General features: G+C 38.2%; 1 long non-coding RNA gene across 2 annotated transcripts in view; it reads left to right on the top strand.

The window, feature by feature from the left end:
- The window catches only part of LOC110362411 (uncharacterized), a 40,951-nt gene that overhangs the window by 3,606 nt on the left and 9,895 nt on the right, over positions 1 to 27,450 (top strand). Inside the window, exon 1 of one of the 2 annotated variants that reach the window (XR_002419765.2) lies at positions 22,851 to 26,926. The exons of the other annotated variant lie outside the window; for it this stretch is intronic. This is a non-coding gene — a long non-coding RNA (uncharacterized LOC110362411). Of the gene's footprint in view, positions 1 to 22,850; positions 26,927 to 27,450 lie in introns of those variants that run through there. 2 annotated transcript variants of the gene reach the window in all.

The following is a 27,450-nucleotide window of genomic DNA, read 5'->3' as shown; positions in this document are numbered from 1 at the left end:
GAACCTCTGTGAGGGTAAATATTGTCAGAGACTAAGGATTCTGTCTAGTAAAAAATTGCTTTAGATAGGGGTAGCTGAAGAGTTCCTTGTCCCCAGCTGTGTACTTGCTCCTACTGTCCACCTGAATATTTGCATTTTTGATACAGTTGCTGTTTCATTGTTTAGACTTAATGCAGAACTGACTGTAATTTGAGTGGATAGATCATTCTTTTCCCAACCTGTAAAGCTCAGGCACGACTCATGAGAGCCTGTATTATAGCAATCTGCACATCTCACTAACAGCACAGGAGGCTGGACAATGGAAACTTTTGTCTTAAAAAACAATGTGAACAACTCCAGCTTTAAAAAGTGCTGGGTCATGTGTGGTTGTGATCTCAGTCAAAAGAAACTAAAGCATCCCAAGGCAGGTCAGGTATTAATGAGGTACCTGTGTTGGGGCCATATCTTAACAGACAGCTATGGAGTGCAACGCAATTGTTGCCCACACCCAGCACAGGTCCCTTGATCCTTTTTATGTACTCTCAGAAAATGATTTCACTGGCAACGGTGAGATGGTTGGAGTGTGGAGGCCTTTAACAGTCTTGGGCTTGTAAATGTGCAAATTTCATGCTGGAAATACATCTCTATACTTTACTTTGGATGAGGTTTGTATTTTTTAGTTTGCATTTTTGGCAATCAGGTACTGACATGCTGGACTCAGCTGTGTAACTGTTCTTAGTCTGTCCTGAGGAAGCTAAATTAACTGCTAAAGCCACACAATACACAATGAGAGGTAGTTTTAGACTACTCTGTCCTTTTGCTTTCTAGATTTTATTCTTCTTAAATCTGATTGGAAACAAAAGAATAATTCTCGGACCCCGTTGAAAACAATTTCTGAGTATAAGTTCATAACTTTCCTTCCAGACTTCTGAGCTAATCCTGCAGATGTTTTCCAGGCACATGAAGGACAAGAAGGCAATGGGAATAGTCAGCATGGGTTCGCAAAGGGGAAGTCATGTTTGACCAACCTGGTAGCATTCTACAGTGAAAAGACTGGCTTGGTGAATGAGGAGAGAGCAGTGGCTATTGTCTACATTGATTTCATTAAGGCTTTTGACACTGTCTCCTCTAAGATCCTCCTGGAGAAGATGATGAAGTATGGACTGGAAAGGCAGACAGTGAGGTGGATTGAAAACTGGCTGAATGATTGGGCTCAGAGGGTGGTGATCAGCAGCATGAAGTCTAGTTGGAAGCCTACACTAGCAGTGTATCTCCAGGGGTCAGTGCTGGGTCTGATCCTGTTCAACATCATCAGTTTCTGCAAAATTATCATGATTGTGTGCCTCTGTGGAGTGCCTGTACACAGATTCCTGCCTCATGGGGGACAAACAGGAGTAACCATAGCTTGGTGTGCAGTTGCAGGGCTGTGGTCTCCTTGGGATCAGAGAGATATGGTGGAAAGCTCACATCCCTGGAGTACTTTCATGGGTGAATAATGGCTCTTTAGGAAGGACAGTCTGGGACAGTAAGGAGGCGAAAATTGACCTTGATATGAGGGAACGGTGAAAATGCATGGAGCACATGGTTCAGGATAGGGAAGGCACCAACTGGGGTGGCACTGTGGCAGATATCTGCTACAGACCACCTGATCAAGAAGAAGCAGATGAGTCCTTCTTCAGACAACTGCAAGAAGCCTCACATTCACAGGCCCAGGTTCTCATGGAGGGGCTTAAGCCTGCCTGAGACCTGCTCAAACGATAACAGAGCAGGGTACAAACAGCCCAGGAGATTTCTGGAAGGTATTACAGTATCACAGTATCACAGTATGTTTGGGATTGGAAGGGACCTCAAAAGATCATCTAGTCCAATCCCCCTGCTGGAGCAGGAACGCCTAGGTGAGGTCGCACAGGAACATGTCCAGGCAGGTTTTGAATGTCTCCAGAGAAGGAGACTCCACAAGCTCCCTGGGCAGCCTGTTCCAGTGCTCTGTCACCCTCACTGAGAAGAAGTTTTTTCTCAAATTTAAGTGGAACCTCTTGTGTTCCAGCTTGATCCCATTACCCCTTGTCCTATCATTGTTTGCCACCGAGAAGAGCCTGGCTCCATCCTCATGGCCCTCACCCTTTATATATTTATAAACATTAATAAGGTCACCCCTTAGTCTCCTCTTCTCCGAACTAAAGAGAGCCAGCTCCCTCAGCCTTTCTTCATAAGGGAGGTGCTCCACTCCCTTAATCATCTTCGTTGCCCTACGCTAGACCCTCTCCAGCAGTTCCTTGTCCTAATTTGTATTGGTCACAACTTCTTAACACAGGTTATAGAGGAACTGATGAAGGAAAAAGCTCTGCTGGAACTGGAAGTCAAAGGAGAAGTAGTTCAGGACTGAGAGTTCAGGGCAGCCTTGGCCACATTGACTGTGAGATGGTGGAGTCCAAGATGAAGACAAGAGGCAACAAATAGTAATTGAAATTCAGGGAATTCCACTTAAACATAAGAAAACTTATTTTTACTGTAAGAGTGATCAAACACTGGAAGGGGTTTCCCAGAGAGGTTGTGGAGTCTCCTTTCTTGAAGATACTCAAAACCTGATTAGATATGGCCCAGAGTAACCTACTATAGGTGACTCTGCTTTGAGAAGGTGGGATGGGACTGTCCAATCTCCAGAGCTGCCTTACAACCTCACTCTGATTCTGTGATATTGCTTTCCATATCACCTATATCTGAAACTTCTGGACTTAAGGCTGAATTAATGTTACATTTGCAGGACACAGGACTAAATATGAGAGAACCATCAGTACCCCAGTGATGCATGGGGGAATAAATTACTGTGTGGTTCTCAGTGTTCAGCTCTCTGTGCCACAAGATGGCACCCTAGAGTAGTTGCGATTTGGTCAAATGTCATTTAAATAATTCCTAAATCTCATAGCTTTCTATATTTGTTAAAACGGTGTGACAGTTTTCAATATGGCATATTAAACTGATTCAATACACCTTTCTATTTTAAACCTTCCTTAGCTAGGACATAATAGAGAATCTGTTCTGAGCATGTAGAGGTTAAAAAAATAGCATAAAGGGAAAAGAAAAAACGGGAAAAAAAGAGATATTTGGCCAAAGCCTTTCCACCTGTAACAGGGGACCTAAAGTGGATAGAATATGTATAGACTTTGGCATAAGTTTTAGGTGGAGTTGTTTATACTAAAGTTTCTCAGAATATGGAAATTTAGAATGAGTGTCAGTGGGAATCCTACAGAAAAAAATCAGACCTAATTTAGGGTGAAAATTCAGTGTACATTTACAGTAAATTATAGTAATGAATAAAATTAACCAACAAATGATGTAAAAATCACAGTGCTCTACATTAAGTAAGAAGAATGGATAAGAAAAGCTATAGGTTCATAAGTGATATTACAATATTCATTCTGCTGATCAAAGACATGATCAAACTATACTCAAACCTATCATAAGAGATAGTCGTAAAAATGATCTCAATTTGAAAGATGTATTTAGGCTACAATTATACCCAAGTTCAACTTTTTTTTTTGCTTATCAATATTGTTTGCCAGTTCCTATCTGTAAAGTAGGAATAAGAGTAATTTCCTTCCCTGTGTTTCAGAAATCTGTTAAAATCTAGTAGGACAATGGAAGTAACAAATTAATTAAAAGTGAGAACAATGAGATTGCAAAGATCTTTTCCCTTCTCTGGCAGGCTCTGCCATCAGTAGTCTAAGCTGACTGTAAGGAACAGTCATTGTCACTCAACCTCACCAAAGTCAAGAAATGAAACAACTCCCGATTTAGTAACTCCAAGTAAACTTGCAACAGTTCAGGCTGAATGGATTTTTGAAATAAGGTTTTATTTTTCATAACAGGCAAAGTCCATTCCTCACTGAATTGAATGGCAAAATTTCAATGTAAAAAGCAAGAATAACAGAAAACTTCAAGAAGTGAGATTTCACTGCTTTTGTTAAAATGAATGGAGTGGAGAAGAAGGTAGTAAAATGCATAGAACACATTCAATACTGGAAACTGTACTAAAGGATGAGCATGTGCTTTTAGAAACTCTGCTCTTGGAAATGTTAAAGTGGAAGCTTCTCCACTGTCTTTAAGAATAACAAATGGGCTTCCTTCAGCAAAATCCTTGGAATGAATAAAAACTATGCTTTTATATAAAATTTATATACTGCCAGAAGGCAATGTTGCAACAAGCAGTTTCATCATAATTAGCTCTTTTCTTCTACCAATATAGTCTCTCTTGCCATTGCCACTAATTGCATGGTTATGGTAAGTAATTTTAAACTAGATGTCAATAGACATTATTTGTTAGGTAGCTGTTACATTAAAGAAGTACTGATAGCATACCTAGTGATGATGGTATATGGAATAATTTTTATTGGTCAAAACTTGTAAATTATAAACTTCATGGAAACTGATCAGGTAAATTGCAGGGTACTTAAAGTACATCTGCGTGAAGTGGTAGGTTGGTATATTTTATCAGTGCATTAACTCAGTTGAAGATAAAGTCATTGTACAAAACTGTGCTTACCTTTATGTTCCACTGGCAGGCTTCAGCTACATGCATTGTCTCTTTGCGTGAGGCATAGAACAGGACATTAAGCTTGCTGAGTAAAAGAAAGGGAAAGCTAAAGGTAGGAGTTGTGGTAGACAGCCAATAGAGGTGGCATTATTTGTCTGAGTACACATTGTGAATTTCTGATAGAGAGGGAAATACAACTCAAGGTTCCTAAATCCCACTATAGCTTCTTGTTCAGTATATGATGTCATTAGAAGTAATGTCTTCTGAGGGAGAAATTCCACTCAAAATTAGTTGCAGTCAATCATGTTGCTCTTATTGCCTGGTGCCAAAAGAAGATATTATAAGTTTGTGGTCTATCTCACCCTGTTCTCCAGTCTTGGAGTACTTGCTGCACAAGACAATGAAAGACTGAGGCACAAAGGTCTGAAGGTTTTGGCCACTACAGCTGCAAATGAGCAGAAACCAACTGGGGTGAGGAACTTGGCTCAGAATAGCATAAAGATAAAGATTACCAAGTATGTAAGTCTGAATGTATTAACTTTCTTGTTCTTTTCCTCTTTTCGTTTCTGTGCTGTCACAGAGTGGGAAGTGCTAGAAATGCCAAAAAAGACTGGCTCATGACTTTTTAAATATTTGTGATACTCCAAAAAAATCTCTAAATGTCTTCAGAAGATGGTCTTTGGAGAATGTCTTTGGAGACACCTTGTGTGCTTATTTTAGGAATGTAAACTTTTGATGTGTTTTAGATCTTTTTATCAGTATTTAGATGGCTCTGTGGTGGTCCAAATCCCTGTTTTCATCAGTGCTGTGCAAATACAAAACAGAAAGACGGTTCTTATCACAGAGAACAAGTAGGAAGTATATCAAAAGCAACCTACAGGGGATGTGGTAACGTTTAGGAACTTCTGAAGATCTCTGAATGATTTCAAGCAATATAAGCTTTTTGCTTTATAAATTATGCTTTTAGATTTAAGGCATTTAGTCTAAGTTAGATGAAGAGAAAAACGAAAGAAGAATCAAAGGAAGTTATGAAAAGATGTCAAGTGAATGAATTTTCTACCTTATTCACATAGAAACAGTTTAACTACCAGGCAGAAGATGAGGTGGTCTACCTGACAGTGGGGGTAGAATAAAAGGCACAAATTGGACCTAATCTGCCCAGAAGCTCTGCAACAAATTAAAGACATCCATCTGCCACATTTTTGTAAATGCAAATTCACATTGAATGGCAAAAAAAGGAGTTCTTTTATCAGTGTTCCTTGGAAGTTCAGTTCTTGCTTATGATGAGATTTCCAGCTGCAAACACAATAGGTATCATCCTGATTCACGGCTTTGGATATGATATTTGAATAACTTTTATCCCTAACTTTCTGGCCACTAGTTAGCCACTGGTCCATTTATAAGGATTTCACATATGTGTATATGTCATTTATGAAGTGTTTGCTTCACACAGCATTTGCTGTAATCCGTGGTAAATATTTTCAGTAAAATTATTTTTGAATTCATGCCTTCAGAGTATTTGCTCTTCTTAAAGACAGCTTCCCGAACTCAGTGTTTTACTTGCTTGTTTCATGGGTCCATACATGGGATTTGCACATGTTTCAGAGTGCATCTATCCCTTCTGCTTTCAAAGTCAACAAGAGAAGACCTAGATAATATGTTTTTTTCCTCCGGAAAATACCCTAAATCCTGATTGCATTTTGTAAAATGGATAAGAAGCCACTGAGGCATACGATTCTTACAGATTAGTTTCCTGAACTTTCTCAAGGTTCTTTGTAAATTAAATGTGAGATTTAAGAAATTATTAGATAAATGGCCTTCTATTTACAAGTCTCTTGACATGAAGGTGGACACTTAAAACTTTGAGCTGTTTGTTCAACTTAGCTTGGACATATCATTGTTCAGAATGGTTAACTCCAGAATTTTCAAACTGTTTACTTGAATAGTCTCCAGAAACAGCATGAAAAACAATGGTCTACTTTCAAAGTAACATAGAAATATATAAATTGTACCCAATGTGGTTAGACTGCTCATTCTGGGAGGAAGAGCACTGCATTCTGGTCTCAGCCCTAGGCATTTTATTCAGTTCGTATTATTTAATATCTGTTTAATGCAAGGCACAGAAACCCTTTTGTGATACAAATCATTTGCTGTGCAAAGTCCTAAGTATTATGTTATGTTACAGAGCCAGACTTCTTGGAATGCTCTTTCTCTGACCCAATATATTCTTTTCCTCACAATGGAAGAAAACAGCTTCAGGAAGAGAGGTGTAATGTGCTCTTCAGTCTGTCATCCAGAATGGTTGATAATCAGATGGTTGGAACACTGTCTCAGCAGACATTGGCCTGTGGATTTGATCCTCCTCAGTCAGAAAAGGGCTTAAAATCCAGTTCTTTAGCTCTGTGAGTGAATATTCTAACCACTAAACCATTTTTTAAAGAAAAGCAAGTAAGCAAAAAACTGCAACAACAGCAACAACAAAACACCAAAAAACAAACCAAACAAAACCCAAAACCACCCAACAACCAAGCTCCACACTCCTTTTATCAAAGGCAACAGTTGTAAATGTCTGCTTTCTAAAGATCTGGATATCTACACAGTATGGTAATTAAAGAGACCTCCCTGTATTATGAGCTACACTAGATGAATACATAACAAAACTCTGTGTTGTAAAATCCATATAGATATTCTATCTTCCTTTGAGCATCTGAGAAAGAACAATTCCCTCTTTCTGTGTATGCATCACCCACACAGTCATCTACAACAAACTTTTTCCTACAAGAAGGCTTGTGAAATGTATTTAGAAAATGAGGAGTTCGGTGTTTGATAGTAAGAATATAAAACCAGGGCAACCAAAAATCAACAAGTAACTGCAAAGATTCATATTGAATACAAAATCTCTGTTTTCAATAATTGTTCAAAATGATGGCACTGTGTGGTTGGTTATTTTCGGTAGCTGGAATCTGTTCTTTTTTTGTGTGAATTTCTTAGGCACAAACAAAGACTTTTTTGAGAAAATTTAAATTGCACTGCGATTCTTTTTTAAATGAACCGATTTTGATAATTTCTTTTTAGGTTTCCAGGTTTCAAAAAAACCCCAAAAAACAACAACAACAAAAAAACCACAAACCAAACCAAACCAAACCAAACCAAACAAAACCAAACAAACAAACAAACAAACAAAACACAAACAAACAAAACATCCCCAGAAACAAACAAAAAAACCCAAAACTTATTCCTAACTGAAATACAGAGAAATCAATTCTTCTCTATTTGTTAATACCTATTGCTGTGTTTGCACTTTCAACAGCAGAAGATTGCTCTGAACTCAAGTACTCAGTCTTCCTAATGGCACTCTATAAATGGCACTCTGTAAATGAATGGTGACCATCATCTTCTTCCAAACTAGCTTGCCTAATCTAAAGCTGAAGTACTTGGAAAATGTTGAAGTACACTCTGTCTTTCCTCATCTTTGCTTTTACTGGTAAGATCTGTTGCTGGCCTTGTAGGTCTGTGATCCTTCTGGAAAAGGTACATATCATGCCCAGCTTCAAGAAGAACAGGAAGCAACATCTCAACAGCCTAACCTCTGTTCTTAGGAAGGTTATGGAACAAATCCTTCTGGAAGCCATAACCAAGGCTCTGAAGGCAAGGAGAGACAGGCAGCATGGATTTACAGTGGTGAATTATACTTCACCAACATTATGGCTTCCTAGGTTTAGGTGCCTGGTTTTGTGAAGGAGGGAAGAGCAGTAGCAGTTGTATACCTTGAACTTTAGCAAGCGCTTTGATATGGCCTGCCATAGTTTTCTCTTAGTCAAATGGTTGAAATATGGAGTGTAGAATTGGACAACAAGGTAGGGATGAAAATTTTATGGATCACCAGGCTCATCAGAAGTATGAAGTTTGGCTGGCAGCTTGTCATGAATGGTATTCTAAGGGGTAAATACGAGGGCCAACACTGTTTAACACTTCTATTAAAAATATGAATAAGACAGTCCACCTTCAATAAATTCACAGATAATATCAAACTGAGGGAGTGGTTCACACATTGGAGGGCAGGGCTGCTGTTTAGAGAAACCTCATCAGAGGTTTGGAAAAGTAAACTGATGGAAAATTCATGAAATTGAACAAGACCAAATGCAAAGCCCTGCACCTTGAACAGAACAACTTTATTCACCAGTGAAGGCAGGGGGACAGCTGGTTAGGGACCTGCTTTACAGAAAGGGACAGAGGATTGTTGTTGAACAAAAGTTGAATGTGGGTCATCAGTGTGCCCTTGCAGCAGGGAAGGCAAATGGCATCTTGGGCTATACAAGCAAGAGTGTGGCACAAGGGAATGTCTTTGATGGCACTTGTGAGATCACATCCGGAGCACTGTGCCCAGGTTTGGGCTCTGTGGTACAAAAAATGACACTGGCACACTAGTATGAATCAAATGGAGAGCCACCAAGGTGGTCATGGGCCTGGAGAACATGGCATACACGGAGATGCTTGGGGAACAGGGTTTGTTCAGCCTGAAGAAGAGGCAGTTCAGGGCAATTTTACTGCTGTCTACAACTACCTAATGGGAAGGCATATAGAAGACAGGCAGACTCTGCTTAGAGGTGGTAGGGATAAGATGACAGTTAACAGACACATCTTGCAACAAGGAAAATTTCAATTTGATATTAGCAAAAAAAAAGCCACCATGAGTGTGGTCAGACCCTAGAACAGGGGCCTGGAGGTCTGGACGTTCCACTGCTGGAAATATTGAAAGCTTTCCTGGTCAAACCCTGAGAAATTTGATCTAAATTAGCCCTGCAGGTGAGGGCTGGGAGTTTGGAACAGACAATCTCCAGAGGCTCATTCCAGTCTAAATTACACTATGGCTTTACAGTTAGATTCCCATGTGGAAACGCATTCACCATAAGAACTGTGTGTGACAATACAAGGATCACACAGCCTGCTCGTCTCTCTCTGTTTAACGTGATGTTGCACTGTCTAACATGACTATGCACCATTTTCTTCCTGCTTGTGTTGTACCTGTGTAGTTTAAGTACCTTCAGCATTTTCATCTCTTTAAAATCTTTTTTGAAAAATCACTCCAGATTTCTTTTACTAGGTTGTGTCTGTAGTTGTCTTTCAAAATTGTCTAGTTTACTGGAGGCACATTAAATATATATTATTTGGTAACATTTTTTTCCCTGATAAAAAGCCCAACAGCCAAATATGCTTTAAGCACAATTTTAGATTTATAAACAAACATAGTAGAAATAACACTTAAAAAACAAAACTCAGAGAAACTTGACTTCATAACACAATGAGTGATTCACATTCATGTAAGCAGTAGAATTACAATTTTACATCAGGAATGAATCATCTTGATTAGCACTGATGAAGAAGGATTTAAATGTTAGATAAATTATCATTTGTATTGCATGCATAGAAAGTTTCTTTTCAACATTTTGTGTATGTGAGTATTTTGTAAGAACTTTCTAATTTGACACCTCTATTCCCATATAAGTTAGATTTGCACAATAGGAGTGGGCTGGTTATGACAGTTCGAAAAGAAGAGTGGCAGTAGCATTTTGGTTATTATTTTTCCCTTTAAAAGGGAGAGAGTTTTATATGCTACTATTGCAGGACCACAAAGAAGATTTGTGAAAAATACATGCCTTTAAAACAGAGATTACAAAATAATGACTTTAGTTTTACCAGTGATTTATTTGTAAGTCAGGAAATAAAGAAAATTTTCCTTTCTAAACATTTATTCCTTAGTTTAAATATGCAAGAACTTCATAGCCAGTGAATTTATTGATCTTCTAGATAATTTTTTACTGTGGTTTCTCATTATGAGATGATAAATACATTGTCACAAACTGTTGTATCTCAGTAAGGACTTATATATGCTTGTTTGTTTTATTTTTCCCCTTACCAGTAGGAACTAAACAGATAAATCAGAGATAGAATAACATATTTTGCTACTTTTGTGCTATTTGACACACGTTGGTAGGAATGAAGAAAAGTGCAAAAGGAGGAAGAATTAATGAATTATAATAAAGCCTTGTTTTGCCTCTATGTGTTTTCTGATCTCTGACCTATGCATAATGGTTGTGGTTAAAACTGTCATCCTTTTCTGCTGTCAGCATATTTGCCAAACATAAATACAAAAGTTGCTAACCAAAATATTGTAAAGAGTATCAGTTACACAATTGTAATTCATCCTTATTAAAACAGGTGCAGGTACAAAATAATAAAAGATACAATAATAAGCACATTGAAAGGAAATACTCCATTTACCACAAATATTGCAGAATTTAATATTAAAGAAAACAAGAATGATGTAGAAAGTAGAAAGGGAAAAAAGAATAAGTTATAATTAGGTTAATATTAAAGAGACATAAAATTTTATTTCTTTTGTGCATTTAATGAACGAAACTAATTTCCAATATCTTCAGTTTGAATATTATGTTTAATAATAATGGATTTCTCTATAGACAGAGGTTTCATAATTTATTAATGGGGACATCGGTGCTTAAAGATTAGTATTCAGTTCCTCTCTACAATATTAGAAAGAAGAAAGTCTTTTTTGTACCCCTAGTGTGTATGATTTTGTATTGGATGAAGTTCCATTATTGCATCTTTATTTATTTGCAAGCATAAAATAAAAAATGAATAGCCAATCCTGTTGGTGAGACAATCAGTGAATCTTTATGAAACTGTTGGTGATCAGTAATGTAATAATGAACATATGGAAAGAACATCTAAAGGAAACTAAACCATTTTTCATGGAGGCATAAATCTCATCTCTAGATAAAAAAGACTAAACCAACTTTCAGACTCAGTGACTGGCCCACAGTGAACAACTCATGATACTGTAATAATCTAGTTCCCACATCTTCCTGAGCCAGAAAAAAATCACTATGATCTTTCATTTCATTTACTGTAACATGGTGGACAGAGCAATGATTCCTATGTTAGTCCAGAAAGAAGCAAATAAAAAATAAGTAGATATGAAATATTTAAAGAAATATTGGACTTCCAAGATTGTGAGTACATGCACAAAAAAAAAAACCCAAAATAATGAAATAAGCAATTATTAGTTGCATGGTATGATACAAAAAAAAATTAACCTGAGTTGGATAAACTAAGCTACCACACATTTATCAATATCATTTACAACATTGAACTTCCTTCGATGTTCACCCGTCATTAGAATAACCTTTTCAGGAGCAGAAAAATGAATATATCAATCAGCTGACATTAACAGACACCAATACACTCTTGCCATTGATGTGTGTTCACTGTTTAAATATGAAAAAAACATAAAATGAATAAAGGAATAATTGCTCTTCTATGGATATTACTTAGTATAGTGGTAGAAAAATAGTTTCCTCCATTTCTGTTTGTGTCCATTGCCTCTTGTACTGTCACTGGGCACCCCTATGAAGAGTTTAGCTCTTCATGCAGTTTTCAATCCACCTTGCTGTCTCCTTATATAGCTTATGTTTCATCAGCTTTTCTAGGAGCATGCTATGGGAAGAACATCAAGAGGGACTTCACAATGACATTGGCCAGCTTCCTCAGTACTCATCTAGGATTTTTAAAATATTCTCTCATCTGATCGTCCTCCACCAAGGACTCTTCTTTGCTCCAGACTTTTCTATTGATTGCAGAGACCACTAGCCTTACCAGGAAAAACTGAGGAGAAGAAGACACATGGTACTTGGCCTTTTTCATGTCCCATGACATGTCCTTTTTCATCTGGTCCTATCTCCCATTAGCGTATTTTCCCTAGCCTTCATGTCCTTTTGCATCTGGTCCTATCTCCCATTAGCGTATTTTTCCTAGCCTTTCTTTTGTTGGCGATGCAGCTCTTGAAGTCCTTTTTGTTGCCCCTCATATCCCTCACCAGGTACAACTTCAGATGGGTTTTGACTTACCTAATTCTGTCCTGACATGCTTGGACAATGTCCCTATGCCCTTTCTGAGTTACCTGGCCCTGATCTTACCTCTTGTGTGCTTCCTTTTCATGTTTTTCAGGAGCTTCTTGTTTATTCATGCAAGCGTCCCGCCATCTTTGCTTGCTGTTCTACACATGGGGATGGAGTGTTCTTGAGTTTGGAGGAGCTGACTCTTGAAAAATCAACCAGGTCTGCTGGATCCCACTTCTGTCCACAAATATATCCTGTGAGGTTCTTCTAAGAAGATGATTGAACAGGACAAAGATGTGGTCTCCTGAAGTCCAGGGCTGTGATCCTGCACTTTGCCTTGCTCCTTTTGTGATCCATCTCATGGTTATTGCTGCCAAACTTGACCCATCCTTCAATCCCCAACTAGTTCTTTATTTTTAAGTCCCTGGTCCAGCAAAGATTTTTCTTGTCAGTCACCTGTATTAGGAAATTGTCACTAATATTCTCCATAAACCTCCTGATTTGCTTGTGCCCCACTGTGTTAGCATTGCAGCTATATTGACCATGAGGCCTCACCCCTCCAAATTACTCTGCACCCTTTGCTTTCCAGGCTGGTCCACCACTTCCTCAGTTTACTGTTGCTTGTCATTTTCCTCCCTCATTGTGGTCCTCTGTAGTTGCAGATTTGCAGGGGGAACAGAAGACATCCTTCTGGTGCCAGAAGTCACAAGCTTCCAGCCTTGGTCATCATGGAATTCTTCTTTTCACATCCAGATATGCACAGATTCTGCCTTCACCTCTGTCAGTTGGGTTTTCAGGCTCTTTTATCTGCATCATTTTGGAGAAGTTCCAGTGAACTTCTTTCTTATCACCTCTGATGCTCTGAAGTCTATCTCCTCCTGCAGCTCATTTTGTTGGCAACAGAGACCATCCATCAGTGTACATTTCCTGCAGGCAAGGAGCCCACCTTGCCCCTCAACCCCCGTCCAAGTGAGAGGTCCCAGGTAGCCCTACAGCCCCAAGCCTGCAGGGCTGTGCCATCCATTGGCAACACTTCCTTTGCATCGGCCATCTGGGCCATGACACTGATGATACAGGGATGGTTGCTCCAACAGATGCTGGAAGTGGCATGTCACCAACACCACTGAGGCCATTTATATAGTCCTCAACAAAGTTCCTGTCTCCCTTCTGCAAAAACTGCCACCTCTGTTAGCTGCTTCCACCTCTGGAAGATGTATACTGAGCCAGCACTTCTGTAAACCTCTCCTTAGCACCTGCTGAAAGCATTCTTCATTCTTCTCCCCAGTCAGAGCTGGAACAAAAGCTCAGTGCACTCTTTGATCAAGAACAGCTGACAGAGCTTGCTGGAAGCTGCTGGAGCTTTCTGGAAGTCATGGGCTTGGGAAGTTATTCTTTCCTGGCAGCAGCAGGCACCCTGATGTTTCTCAAAGCATTCCCAGGAGTACCCTGACAACTACAACGTGAAATTCCCATAGTATCTAGACGACTCTAGAGCCCAGAAATGATTCCACTGAAATGCTTCAGTTGAAGGCTTGATCAGCGTTAATTTGAACCTATTACTCCACCATATTAATTGCTTTAGAAAGAGAACCTTTTGATGATTTTAGGTATAAGTTGATGTACGGCTCTCTGAATTGAAACCAGTTTCAAATAACTCCTTTGCTTTCTTCCAGTGTACTAGAAGTATGAGCAGTGGACTGTAAGACAATTGAGACAAGTAGCCAAAATGTACAATACTTGGATTATTTTGGCTATGGCACCAAATAGCTCCTGACCAAGCTGTTAAACTCTTTTTCCCTCCAAAACAGGACAGCTGTATCCAGACTGAAAATGGTCCTTGGTCTATGCTAACTCCAACACTGCCTTGAAATTATTTCAGAGAGCACTATTTGGCCTGGCTGAAATCTGTTGAAGGGGCTGTTATAACAATTTAACAGCGTGTATTGTCAGGTTCCAATGTCCGTGAACGTTCCCCAATACTAATTCAATTAAATACCTTTTGTACGCCATTCTTTTATCTCAATAATCACCAGTAACTAATTGGTCCAAGCTTACTAGTCTGCACAGCTTCTGAGGGCTGTAATCTCTTGAAGCTGAGTCAAAACAGGATGATGTAGGTGGGTTTGAATGCCTCAGGTACACCCTTTGAATAAAATCACTAGTGTTTCCTAATATCAATAAGCTCTAGGTCAGGTTTACCTAACACAAGAAGACAAAAAATAAGAGGGAAAACTTATGCTACATTATCTAGCAAAGTGGTACAGGACAATATAGATAAGAAGTATGTAGGCAATGTTCTTCTGGGTATTTTTACTCAAGCACAGATACGTTCTTAGGACCTTGTTCTCACTGGCTGTAGAATTAACCATGAGAAACGGAATCCGACTTAAACCTCCCTCACCATCAGCAAACGCAGCATGATTTTAAGAAATGGGCTACCCTCCTCCCGCCAAAAACAGCACCAGTTCTAGTCAACTTGTTCTTATATTCAGTAGTAGTTTCCAATTCAAGTTTCAAAATGTGCAACCCTGATATAGTAGTTCCATACCATTATACTTACTTTTGCTGTTGTTTTTATATGTATGTTTGAAATTTTATTTTTCTCTTTCAGCAAGAGGAAACAAAGTTATGATGTGACACAGGGAAAAAAATAACTGGAATTTCTTAATGGACTGTTATGAATTTAGAAATCAAATTCAGCCAGTGCCAGAGGCTTAAAGAATTAAAATTGTATAACTATAGCAATTATGCTACTATTCAAAATATGTTTAATGTAGAACACTCATAGAGTTATCCTGTTATAATCAAAGATTTCTTACAAAGTCACTTCAAAAACTTCATATTAAGAAAGCAAATGGTTGTCTTTCTGATAATCCACTAAACAAAATAAGTTAAATGAAGGTATGAAAATAGGTGACACATAAGTAGCACTCCATCTGCTTTGTTGAAGATTACAGGTAGTTTAGTTACAGTTCATGAGTGAAGTCCTGGAACTGGAGTAGCTATTGGCAAAACTCCCTCTGTTGTCAGTAGACCCAGAGTGTCATCCTGTATAGCTGCTGAAGATCAATAAGAAAGAAATCCTAGCTCAGTGGCTAAAAACCCATTTTAGATAATCATTCTGCAAGAAAAGATAAAATTACCAAAAATCCCTACCACTATTAATGTAAAAAAGTTAATTGACATGAACTAAAAGATGGGACTCATCTGCATTTCTGCTGAAACATATTTTCTGACCTACGAGTTAAATTAAATGTAGACATTTTTACATCATGTATTAATGCATATTTTTGGTGGAAAGTGCTATTTTTGACTTAAGAACAGATGGGTGATTAGATTTGATTAGTTCAGTTTGACTAATGTGAAAATGATCTAAATGTAGTAATTGGTGCTGTACAAAAGAGAAGGATTTTTTTTTAACTGGATTCTTTTAGCAACAAGAACAGTAGCATACGTATTTAGCTTGCCAAAATTTCTGCTTGTTCCTTGTCAATACTGATACACATTCTTCCAATTAAAAGTTTATTCTAATAAGCACAAAGATTAGTTCTTTCCACTGGGGGGAGTGGAGAGAAATGCATATACAACAGAGTCCATACTACCGTGTCTATGGAGGAGAGCTTTAGGTAATAAATAATAATTTTTTTATAATGCAAAACAAACAATTCTTCCAGACATCCCATTCATTAATATTTCTGCAAAAACTATTCTGAAAAAAATATTTCAAAGCTGAATTTGACTACAGAATTTGCATATCAGATAAAATTGAATTTCAAAGTCAAGAGAGTTCCACTGCAAAACCAACAAATAATATCTTGCATTTACCCTCAATTATAGAACCAGTTGACACAATCAGTTCATCTCCAGCAGACACATATGAACAATGGGAACACCAGAATCTTCTTAATCAGATAGTGGGTCCTAACAAGATATGAGAAAACCTTTATGGAGAAGTGCTATGAAATTTAATAGAATGAAGCCAGCAGTAGGTTATATGGAATTTTAATGAATTGTCAGGATCTGCTCTCATTAAAGTTAGCAGAAAAAAACATACTGTATCTCAGATTGTGTTTTAAAAGGCCACAGAATTTCACAAAGAATTAAAGTAAATGTTCAACCTTTATAGTATCTTACAGGCCTGGACAATTAGGATAATATTGTACTCATTCATTAAATGGTTAAAATTTGGGGAAAATATCTAATTGCTGATTAAATTTTAGAGGATTATTCTGTAAGTCATAACATTACCAGGCTTAATATCATAATAGGTCACTGCTTTTACAAATGCATAAGAGTTGAACAGACTAAATTTTCTTAAAATTCAGTAAGTTTTACCTTCAAGATACATGCAAAAGATTAACTACTTTTTTTTTTTTTTCCCCACTCTTTAGTTACTTCCTTGCTTAAAGAAATAGCGAAATAGCGAAAGCAACCACATTTTCACTGTATGTAAAATCTGAGATTAAAATACTGTAAAGAACCTGGACTTAACTGGGATTTTTTTTCCATTTTATTGTTGAAATGTCAGTGAAATAGGAGATATTCTTGGCATGTGAAATCAAAAAATGAATAAGCATGTAATGAAAGGATGTCATGTTTTTGCAAAGTGTGCTTTAGCCAAAAGTAGAACCAGTGATTTCAAACTCAACATTTTATCACCTTTAATGATTTCATTACTCAGAGAAAATGATTGCTCAGTACTTGCTTTCCTATTAACTGTTTTTGGTACAGTATAATCTACACTAATAAATTACACAGGGGAATCTTATATCATTAATTAAACAAAGTGAAGAAGATACTTCCTATTTCATGAGGAAAGTATGCCTGGCCGTAACATGGGATCAAAGCCGAGGTCATTTCTGGAAAGGGAAGCTTCATGACCCTAAATCAGAGTTAAGTGATGTCAGTGACGCATGCAATGCCGATGAACTGAAATACTGAAAGTGATTACTTCACCATCTTTTTTTTTTTTTAATGTCTTTTTAAGAGGCAAGAAGAGTAGGCACCATAATATAAAACATCATGGTTATAGTGTTATGAAAACAATCTTTTGCCTCAGCAGAACCACTAGTCTTCTCTGAAATAGTTCATTAGCCAAGACTGAAAATAAACTAAATGAGATTAAATGTCAGAATAGGTAACTATTGAGGGAAATAAACCAGTCTTCTCTACCTAATGCTGTTTTAACATTTGATTAAATTAAAGCTGGGATCTGGGATTACATTTAGAAGAGAAAGGTTTCATTCCACGTTGAGTGTCATGGTGCAGCAAGGGCTGACTACACCATGAGCTGGACAAGTGGGGAGGTGAGGGTGAACCCACATAGTCTGTGCCCTCACTGATGAGCCACAGTCCTGTAGAAACTGAACATTGAGGTCTGAGACAGGGACTGGTAATAAGGTTCACTGACAGTGCCTGGCAGCTCCAGGTCCTGCATCCTTCCAGGAGCCCAGCTGGGGTCAAAAGGAGGTGGGGCCAGAGACAGGCTGGAGGCAAGGTACAGTGTAGTCTGAAGTCCATCTTGTGATGGTGCCTGGGACAAAGAACCTACAGCATAGCTCTGAGGTTCACCCAGGAAACCAGACCAGACACAAGGCTGAGAACAGGCACACCTGTGACAGCCCAGGCCAGGACTGCTGATCTTGGACTGAGCTGATATGTAGCTCTTGGCCTGTGGACAGGAGGTGGGTGGGTGTCCTAGGTAAGGCTGGCCAGGGCCAGTTAAGACCTGTCAGTGCCCTCAGGGCCCTGACCATGTGCATGTCAATCACTCTGAGGTTTCTCTCCTGTTCACCTGATTTATATCCTCCTCAGCATGAACAACATATCACAGGTAGGAATGGATGCCCTAATAAAAGCAGAAAAGTGAGTCTGTTAGTTAAAAGTGACCCCTAAACATTGACAAAACTTCATATTCTGCAGTAAATTCAACTGATGAATGTGCTGGCTTTGTAAAGAATACTTAATTCTGTCCAATGGTCAGTGAACACAGATAAAACACTTAGCTAGACTTCAAGAAATAGACAACTGAAAATACCATTGTTTTCCTAGAAACAGCTATATGAATCCTCCATTCTTACCCTGCTAATTGTTCTGGCCCATGAGAAGCAGAGGTAGCCTCTCCTGGTTCTCAAGAGATCCAAAGCAGATGGAAGTGCCGTATTGTTGTGTCACACTTGAGAGCATATGGGTAACCAACAGGAACATGAAATAGGCTGTTTTCCTTGTTGTAGGTCCCTAGCTTCTCAATAGGTCAATGAAGAAAGGAAAACTCACTAATATACTTTTTCCTGCTCATGAAGGAGTCTTTTTTTTTTGTATCTTGTACAGGAATATTTTTGTTGTGATGGTGGATTGTGATGACTTTCTGGCACTGTCTGTCTCTCTCCTCTGGAGAAGTTGTCCAGCATTTTGACAGTACCTAAATTAACCTCCTAAACAGGCGGGCTTTACTCTCAGTGCTCACAGAGCCACTTCTAGGGCAGACACAAATTTTTTCTGACCACATGAGAAGCAGTGCAGTCCTGACAGCATTCTGGCTGACTCAAGAATAAGGAGGACTCAAGCAGTTAAAAATGCATGTGTGCTATCTTCAAAACACAGCAGGCCTGTTGAGGTGATACTTTTCCCTTTTTCAGTACACCGGCATTAGACTGAAAGAGCATTTAAGGATTGCAGTGCTCTGTAGGAGGCCTCTGTTGCATTTGGCACAACACTCTAGTGAAAAAGTACACTCAAATAAGTAAAACAAGAAATGGCAGTAAGTGAACTCCTCCACTGCAGCTGTCTGTTACCTCCCAGATATTGAAGGCAGCAACTGTTATGGTTTGATGCTTCTATTTCTTATAGCAGTTTGACACCAGAGACTCCAGTGATTTCAGATTAGCACTTGTGTGTGGGAGAATAGCTGAGCTTTTGGCATTCACAAAGCTCTTCCCTTTTGATCCATTTTTAACTAATCACAAGAGCACCTCTATGGGGTAAGCTATTGCCTTTTCCTCTGTTTTAAAGAGTGAAAGGGGAACTAAATGTAAATTTGTGAAGTGCAGAAAGCAGTGATTAGGAGTTAGGAGTTTCTGTCTGTTTGTCTCATTCTCTCACAGTGAAGTCAGATTCTAGGTAACTTCACGCTGCTGTACTTTGGTGTCTAGTGATGTCATCAGCTGTGCTGTTGTAAGAAAAATTCAGGAAGCTGAACTCAGGCCTTGGCAGGTAAAGGATCCTTTTCCGTTTAGCTTTCATTTAACTCCCAGGAACTCCACTGCACCCTGAAGCACAATCCTTCAATTTACCGTTAACAGCTCCAGGATACTCATGTTCAAGCTGCCCCTGGTGTACTTTCTGCGTGCCTGTGGCTGCAGGGTTCTGGATGTAGTGCAGTTTTAATAAAGTTTGGTTTTTATAGCTTTCTTATTCTATATGCAGTCCAAAGTTGTGGATCAAAAAAGACTTATGGAGATGCTCTGAGAAAGCAGCTGCTAAATAATTTTTTTGCAACTGGATCCATTAGTGGAGAGTTATTTGATTATATCTATTGTTGTTCTTATTCTCCAGTTCATGATAGTCACCAGTTTCCTTCCAATTTGCTTTAGCTGTAAATACAAAACAGAAGGAAGAAAACAATCATGCCTTTGTGACACACAGTGAATTTGGCACTGTATGTACAGTATGTTTTAAACTCAATTCCCTTAGAAGCTAGCGATTAGCAGATGTCAATGCCCAGTTTGCAAGTAGAAGCCAAGACAAAGACTAGAGACCTTCACACCAACAATCTGGATATTAAGTAGGAAAGAAAATATTTTCCAAGCATTTTACGTCTCTTTGTTTCCTAATGTGGTTGTAGCAATGAGGATTCAGTTGAAACAGCTGTGCTGAAAAATCAGATTTTTATCAATTTGGCGTTTTTCTAGGAAAAATACAACACTGAGACTTAAGGGCAGAGCAGGACAGGCAGCTTTAATGCACTAGCTCTGCAGCAAATGACACTTAAAATGGATGTACTTTGCATTCTGATTTGGCTGTGAAAATGTTGAATCCCATCATGGGATTATTTGCATGCTCTTTGCTGGAGGAACAGTTCTCAGAGGAGGAAGCCAAAACCTGAATATCACTGGGCTATCAACATGCACTGCATGATTCCTTAGAAGCTGTGAGGCCCCGAAGTATTTTGTCTAACAGCTTCTGGTCTCTCCAACTGGCTGCTGCCATTAAAGTTACTGAATTGCTGAATCAATCAGATTGGAAAGGACTTTGCAAAGTCTCTAATCCAAAGTCATGCTCAAATCAGGGTCAACACTGAATTCAGACCAGATGCTTCAGGACTCTGTATGGTTGGATTTGAAATCCTCCAAAGAGAGACAACCTACAACTTGTTGTGCAACCATTTTCAGTTACTACCCTTTTTTTTTCTTATATTCAGTCAGAACCTCTCCCATGTCGGTTTATGACCATTGTCTCATTCTGCTGAGCATCTTAGTAAAAAGTCTGGCTTCACCTTCTCAGTAACCCATTCATAGGCACTGGGGAGCTCCTGCCAGGTTTCCTGCAGTGATCCTTTTCCAGGTTGAACAAGCCCAGCTCCCTCAGCCCCTCCTCACAGGGTAAAAGTGCTCCAGCCCCAACTATTTTTGTGGCCCTCTACTCAGCCTGCTCCAGTTGATCAATATCTTCCCTGTACTGGGGCCCCAAAACTGGTTGCAACATAGTAAAGCAGAACAATTTCATCTCTCATACTCACTATGCTTCTGTTAATGTTGCCCAGAATATTGTTAGCACTTAATGCTGGCAGAGACATATTGTTCCAAATCATTTTCTACTCCTTTAGGGCCCTGAAATGGCCTGCAGGATGACTTGCCCTATGTTTTTCTCACGTACTGCAATTTGCCTAGTGATAATGAAAGAAGTTCTATGGTACAGAATGGGAGCAAAATGAGAGATAAAATTAATGTAAGTAATGGAAAAAGAGTTTTCCTTTCCTCTGCTTCACACAGATAGGAAACTGTGCGTAAGTATTTTAAGTCTTGTTATCCTTCAGGCTTTTGCAACTAGCAGCTGCAATTTTTGACTCAATACTAAAACTTACATTCACTTTATAAAGATCAGGATTCTTTAATTTTGTCAAATGTGGATTCACAACCTGGGACTCTCTCACGCTTTGGAGTATTTACATTGCTCTTTTAGGAAGAATACTAATGTTTTCTTTTTAATAATGCAGTCAGAGAGGAAGGTTATTTTGTGTTAGAATTTAATAGTAAATTTAAACTGTCAGAAGATCTGAATTCAGTTCCTCTTTTTATCTTCATGGAGTATCCAGTTTTTCAACCCTTAGAACACTGGGGAAGGCGGGAGTGAAGTACAAGCCTCTGCAACATATTGTGCAGATTTCTAAGATATCAGAAAGATAGCTGATCTGCCCAGAGATGTTCTTCAGAGTTCCTGTGCCTGCAATACGAATATTTAACAGTTTTTACTGGTGAATATTATTTATACAAGTATGACCTTACAGTTTTGAAAATGATACCTTTAATCTTCACAGTGATATCTCATATGGCAGTTTCTCCAGAACATTAATTACATCTGTCAATAATTCTAGTCCTTCTATGATTGCAATGTATCCTTTAAGATGATGTCCAGATTCTATGTATGTAAAGAAAATTTCAATGACTATGTATTTTGAACTACCTATTTCAAGGTAAGAGAAAAATTCTTTCTCTCACCTACACTTTAATTAAGACCACATATATGCGTAAAAATGCGGAGTTTAAAATAAATTTCATTTTGAGGAAAATAATCACAGAAATTGCTATTTACAAAATAGTCATAAGAATCATGAATAATGATAAAAACAATAGCTCATAGTGCTACATTTAGAGCTCAGATAGCTTTTCGGTTAGCTATAATAGGCAATTCTGATAAGCAAATAAAAATATGGAACAGTTTCTCCAAAATATCGAATTGGTTAGGGCTTATTTGTACCTTCCCAAGGTGAACATAGAGGGGCTGTAAAAGCATTGTCATTATTTGGTAAACTCTTATGATCATTTTGCAAAACTCTTTCTTACTTTTAAGGAAAACATTCAATAAATCTTTCTCAATAAGCCTGTTCTGGTCCTGGATTTCATATCTCTGTGTGTCAGCAATGTTTTCTACCACTTTCCCCCTAAAATATACAAACACTTCTTTAAATCCATCTCAGTTCAACACAGCATGTCAAGTGCAAGTCAAGTAATAAGAAGCACATGGATAACTGTTTTATTGAATGGGCAGTGACTGCAGGGACAGGAGAAAATAAATAGGTATATATATATAACATATATATGTATATCATTTCCAGTAACTAATAAAACCTGAAACATTTTTATTACTTTTAGGTTGGATAAGACAGGGAAACAGGAACTGCCAGCAAGGACACAAGTAAAGCCAAACCTCTTTTCTTCATGATTCAGGGAGTGCTCTGTTATTTATTTTTTTTTTACCTTAGTTAAAGCTTCATTGCTACTTCCAAACTTTTTTAAAATTCTCAAAATTACAGTTTGCATTTAAAAGGTGAATAATTTTGCCCATGGAGCTGGTGGAAGCTCCATCCATGGACATATTCCGATCTAATCTCAAAGTTAACCCTGCTCTAAGTTGCAGTGTGGGCATCACACACTGAGATGCCTTCCAATGTAAGTTATTCTATGATTCTGTTCTGCGTATTTTTATCCTCTGCATTAATGGTCATGATAAACATCAGGGGATACAACAGGAGAGGACAAAGGTGCAATATTGCACCAAAATTGCAGATGACACCAAGCTGGAAAGGAGTGTTAATCTGCTTGATGGTAGAAAGGCTCTACAAAGGGATCTGGACAAGCTGGATCAATGGACTGAGGCCAGTTGTATGAAGTTCATCAAGGCCAAACGCCATGTCCTGCGCTTGGGTCACAACAACCCCTTGCAATGCTATAGGCTTGATGAAGAGTGCCTGGAAAACTGGCTGGTGGGAAAAAGACCAGGACTGTTGGTTGACAGCTGGCTGAATATGAGGCAGAAGTGTGCCCAGGTTGCCAAAAAGGCCAATAGCATCCTGGCTTGTATCAGAAATAGTGTAGCCATCGGGACTAGGGCAGTGATCATTCCATTGTCCTCACTGCTGGTGAGGCCAAACCTTGAATCCTGTGTTCAGTTTTGGGCCCCTCATCATACGAAAGACATTGAGGTACTGAGGAGAGTGCAGAGAAGGGCAGTGAAGACAATGAAGGGCCTGGAGCACAAGTCTTATGAGAAGCAGCCAGGGGAACTGGTCTGGTTTGGTCTGGACGAAAGGAGGCTGAGGGTAGACCTTGTTGCTCTCTACAGCTACCTTAAAGGAGGTTGTAGCATGGAGGGTATTGGTCTCTTCTTCCAAGTAACAAGTTATAGGAGAAGAGGAAATGGCCTCAAGTTGCACAAGGGGAGGTTTAGATTGGATATTAGGAAAAAGTGGTGGAGTCACCATCCCTGAAGGTGTTTAAAAGACATGTGGATGTGGCTTTTAGGGACATGGTTTAGTGGTCGACTTGACAGTGCCGGGTTAGTGGTTGGACTTGATAATCATAACAACCTTTTCCAACCTAAAGGATTCTACGATTCTATTAATATAAAGAACCTTATTTAAGTACTGTCTCTAACCAGAGCTAATATTTCAGGGCTTTCCTTGGCAAGATGCATAAAAGTTGAAATAAGTAGCTAGCATGATTTTTTTTTCCACCTCACTGAAATAATCAAGGGCTGGATTCTTACATCCTAGTCCTATGAAGTTTTTAGTCTTTGTGTTTCCCATGAGTCAAGATTACATATGATCATTCAATAGTGGAGTTGATAGAAACCTTCAGATTTATTTCAGTTAAGCAGTGGAAGGCAGGATAAAACCCTGCTTTGAATGGAAAGGCTACACAGCTGTGACCACTCATGGTACATCCATGTACTTTGCTGGTTGATGCTTGGGAAGGATGAGTGAAAGATACAGTTTATTTCAGCTTACCATAAATCTGAACTTGTTGAGTTTTAGTAATTTGTTTTCTGTTAACAATATTAATTTCCACTTTGACTGACGCCTTTCTTTTCTGGTTTCATGGCTTCTACCTGCTACTATTCTGAATGGTAAAGGAGCCCCTTTTTTTGTTCCTAGTCCTTTTACTCAATAAACAATATGGGGATCTCGGTTTATCTAAAGTTATCTTTTTCAGTTTGCAGCTCTAAAGACATTGTTTAGTCAGTATTGGATGGACGGTTTGATCAAAAAGAGAATAGAGTTATGCTTGATGTGATAACTATGGATATCAGAGATGAAGACCCAGAAAAGTGTAGTTCACAAGTGGAATGCAGCTTTGGAAAATTTACAAATATTCTTGCCATTTTATCATATATACTCACTTTTCTTTCTCTCGTTAATGCTAGCAGCATCTTTCTAATATTCCACTCTGTACAACAAAAAAGTAATTATATGTGCCATTGGCAGGGTGCTACCTGTGGCAATTAATTTAGCCTGTCTAGTGATTTATGAGTATTGTCTCTTTGTGTACAGGGGTATGATGCACTTAATAATATCAATTCATTAAATCAAACAGGCTAGATAATTTTAATTCAGCAAGAATATTTTGCAATATTTAAAGCAGATCTGAGCCCTGAATGAGTTTAAAAGTTCTCTGAATAGTACATTACTTTAAAAAAAAAAATAAAAAAAAAAAGAAAAAGAAAAAAGTCATGACAGTGTAGTTTAAGAGAGACCTTGCCAGGATATTCCGGGATTAGATTGCATAAAGTCATCTTTGTTTCCAGTGTAGAGCAATAGGAAAAAAAGGTACATCAGCAATATTGTTATTATCAATCAGAAGTCATTGCCCTTTTCTCTCAATGTTACTGCTTAACTGACTTTGTGTTGGTGTCAAGGCTACACTACAAATATGTAAATTGCTATGCTAGGAAAAGTGTATGAACAAAACATCTTTCTGGAAATTCTTTTTCACTAGCACAATTATGTATTCATATGACCAGAAAAAGATTTTGTGGCTTGAAATATGTTTAGAAATCTTTAGGCACCCACCTCAAAAACTATTGTTCACAGAAACACATTGAGCTTGCTGAAACAGGGGCTCTAGTATCTTTAAACACCCACGTTTCACTCAAAAATCCTCACCTGGGCCTGTATCTAGAACTATAAAAGTTCCAAATCATATCCATCAACTATATTCTCCATTACTGAACTCTCACTGTTATGGATTTGAGCTGAGGTTTTTAGATCACACCTTCTACACATTGATGGGTTTCCTCCTAAATGCAGTTTTAGGTCTTATTTTAAAAATAGACACCATCAGCAAAAGTGTCATCAGACTTTATTTTTTGTTCTCTTCTGTTTAATAGTGAGTGGTTAGGGCTATTTCAGAAGTCTTGAGGAAGGCTTCAGTTCTCTTCTGTATCTCAAAAAATTCTCACCTTGTTTGCCCATATTAATATGAACAAACCAGTGGACTGAACGTTGGGTTTTGGTTTTTTTTGTAATTATGCGCGAAAGGAGACATCCTCACCCCTCCTGTGAAAACTGGGCCACTGTGTAGAAAGCAGAAACTTTGTTGACGCTTCTATCTGAAGGGATATAGATTATAAACTCTCACTCTCTAGGAAACTCCTGAAAAAGCCTCTTCACGTTCAAGTCATATCATGGTGCACAAAATAACTACAGGCTCTCTGACCTGTGGAAGGAAACTGTAACAAGAACAACATTAAGCCTGCCATCTAGACATTATACTTGAGGAGCAGGAGAAGGGGAGAGGACAAAAATCCTCTCAGATTGTATGTATGTTCCCAAGAGCTCAAGGGCTTGGTAGTTCTCTGCTGCTTCTCTGTGAAAAGGTGTTCTGAGTTTTTGAAATGTGAACTTCACCAAATGAAGGAATTTGGGTTTAATAAGGTTCTCTTTGAGTAACGTGGAGTATTATTATAGAGACTACAGGTGAGATGTTTACTTATTTCTTGGTTACCTAATAAAATCATCACTATTTGTACATCATGAGCAGTGACAAAAATTGGGCAAAGGGGAAATCAACATGAGAACGTGAAGCCCAATACTGAAAGGTCTACATCTGTGAGAAATTTTATAATTTTATGAGTTAATAATTTGCTTGAAGCAACACAATAGGTAGAGAAACAAGAAGTATATTCAGAATCTATTTATGAAACGTACTTTTCATCTTGTCTTTTTTTTTTTATTGCCTCTGATTTTTTCTTTTATTTTCCAGATGACTTTGTCTAAATTAACCTTTAAAAAGAGAATATATAGCTTTCATCCTCTTCCAAGAAAATGAGCTTGAAACAAATTCTCAGGAAAAAATGGAATAGAATATTAAAATTTGGGCCATATTTTCTCACCTTCCTCTAGTCTCTTCATGTTTTCTATTATCTGAAAGATCAGATTTATACAGAAAAGACATGACCACAGGAATCTTTTCCCAGAACCTGCTTTGGCTACTTTGGAAAGGTGAGAGGGAATCTATTGGACTGCCTGAATGTCTACGCAATAGTTTTGTCATTTTTATGTTGACCATTTTTGCTTATTGCTTTCCTTTTTTTTTGATGCAAAATCTTTGGAAGGCCTTCAGTTACATGTAGGAGATTGAAACTCTGGTGTCTAGGTTTTACTTGTGTAAATATTTATGAATTATATATAGATAAGAAATCTTCCTAGTGCAACCCATAGTTTTATTTTGTAATGATGTATATTGCAATTCAACACCATCAATCACTGATATGATTCTCTGGCACCTAGTTTTAGAATGACTTTAATGATCAATATAACGTAAAGCAACTGCATTGCAGGGTAAATCTAGACTTTAAAACAGAAAACAATGCTATTGTAACATATCTACTATTAATAAAATGTCAGTACATACAGCATATGGGAGATACAATACAGCTGCTTTGTAGTTTGACTTGACTCCAAGTAATAATTTCTTTTCAGAATTCCAATCTTAGTTTTATATCCATATGGTTATTAAGGACTGT

The sequence above is a fragment of the Columba livia genome, chromosome 2 (assembly GCF_036013475.1).
Source record: "Columba livia isolate bColLiv1 breed racing homer chromosome 2, bColLiv1.pat.W.v2, whole genome shotgun sequence".
Classification (NCBI taxonomy): Eukaryota; Metazoa; Chordata; class Aves; order Columbiformes; family Columbidae; genus Columba; species Columba livia.
Note: the sequence above shows the minus strand (reverse complement) of the source record. Positions and strands in the feature narration are given on the sequence as shown.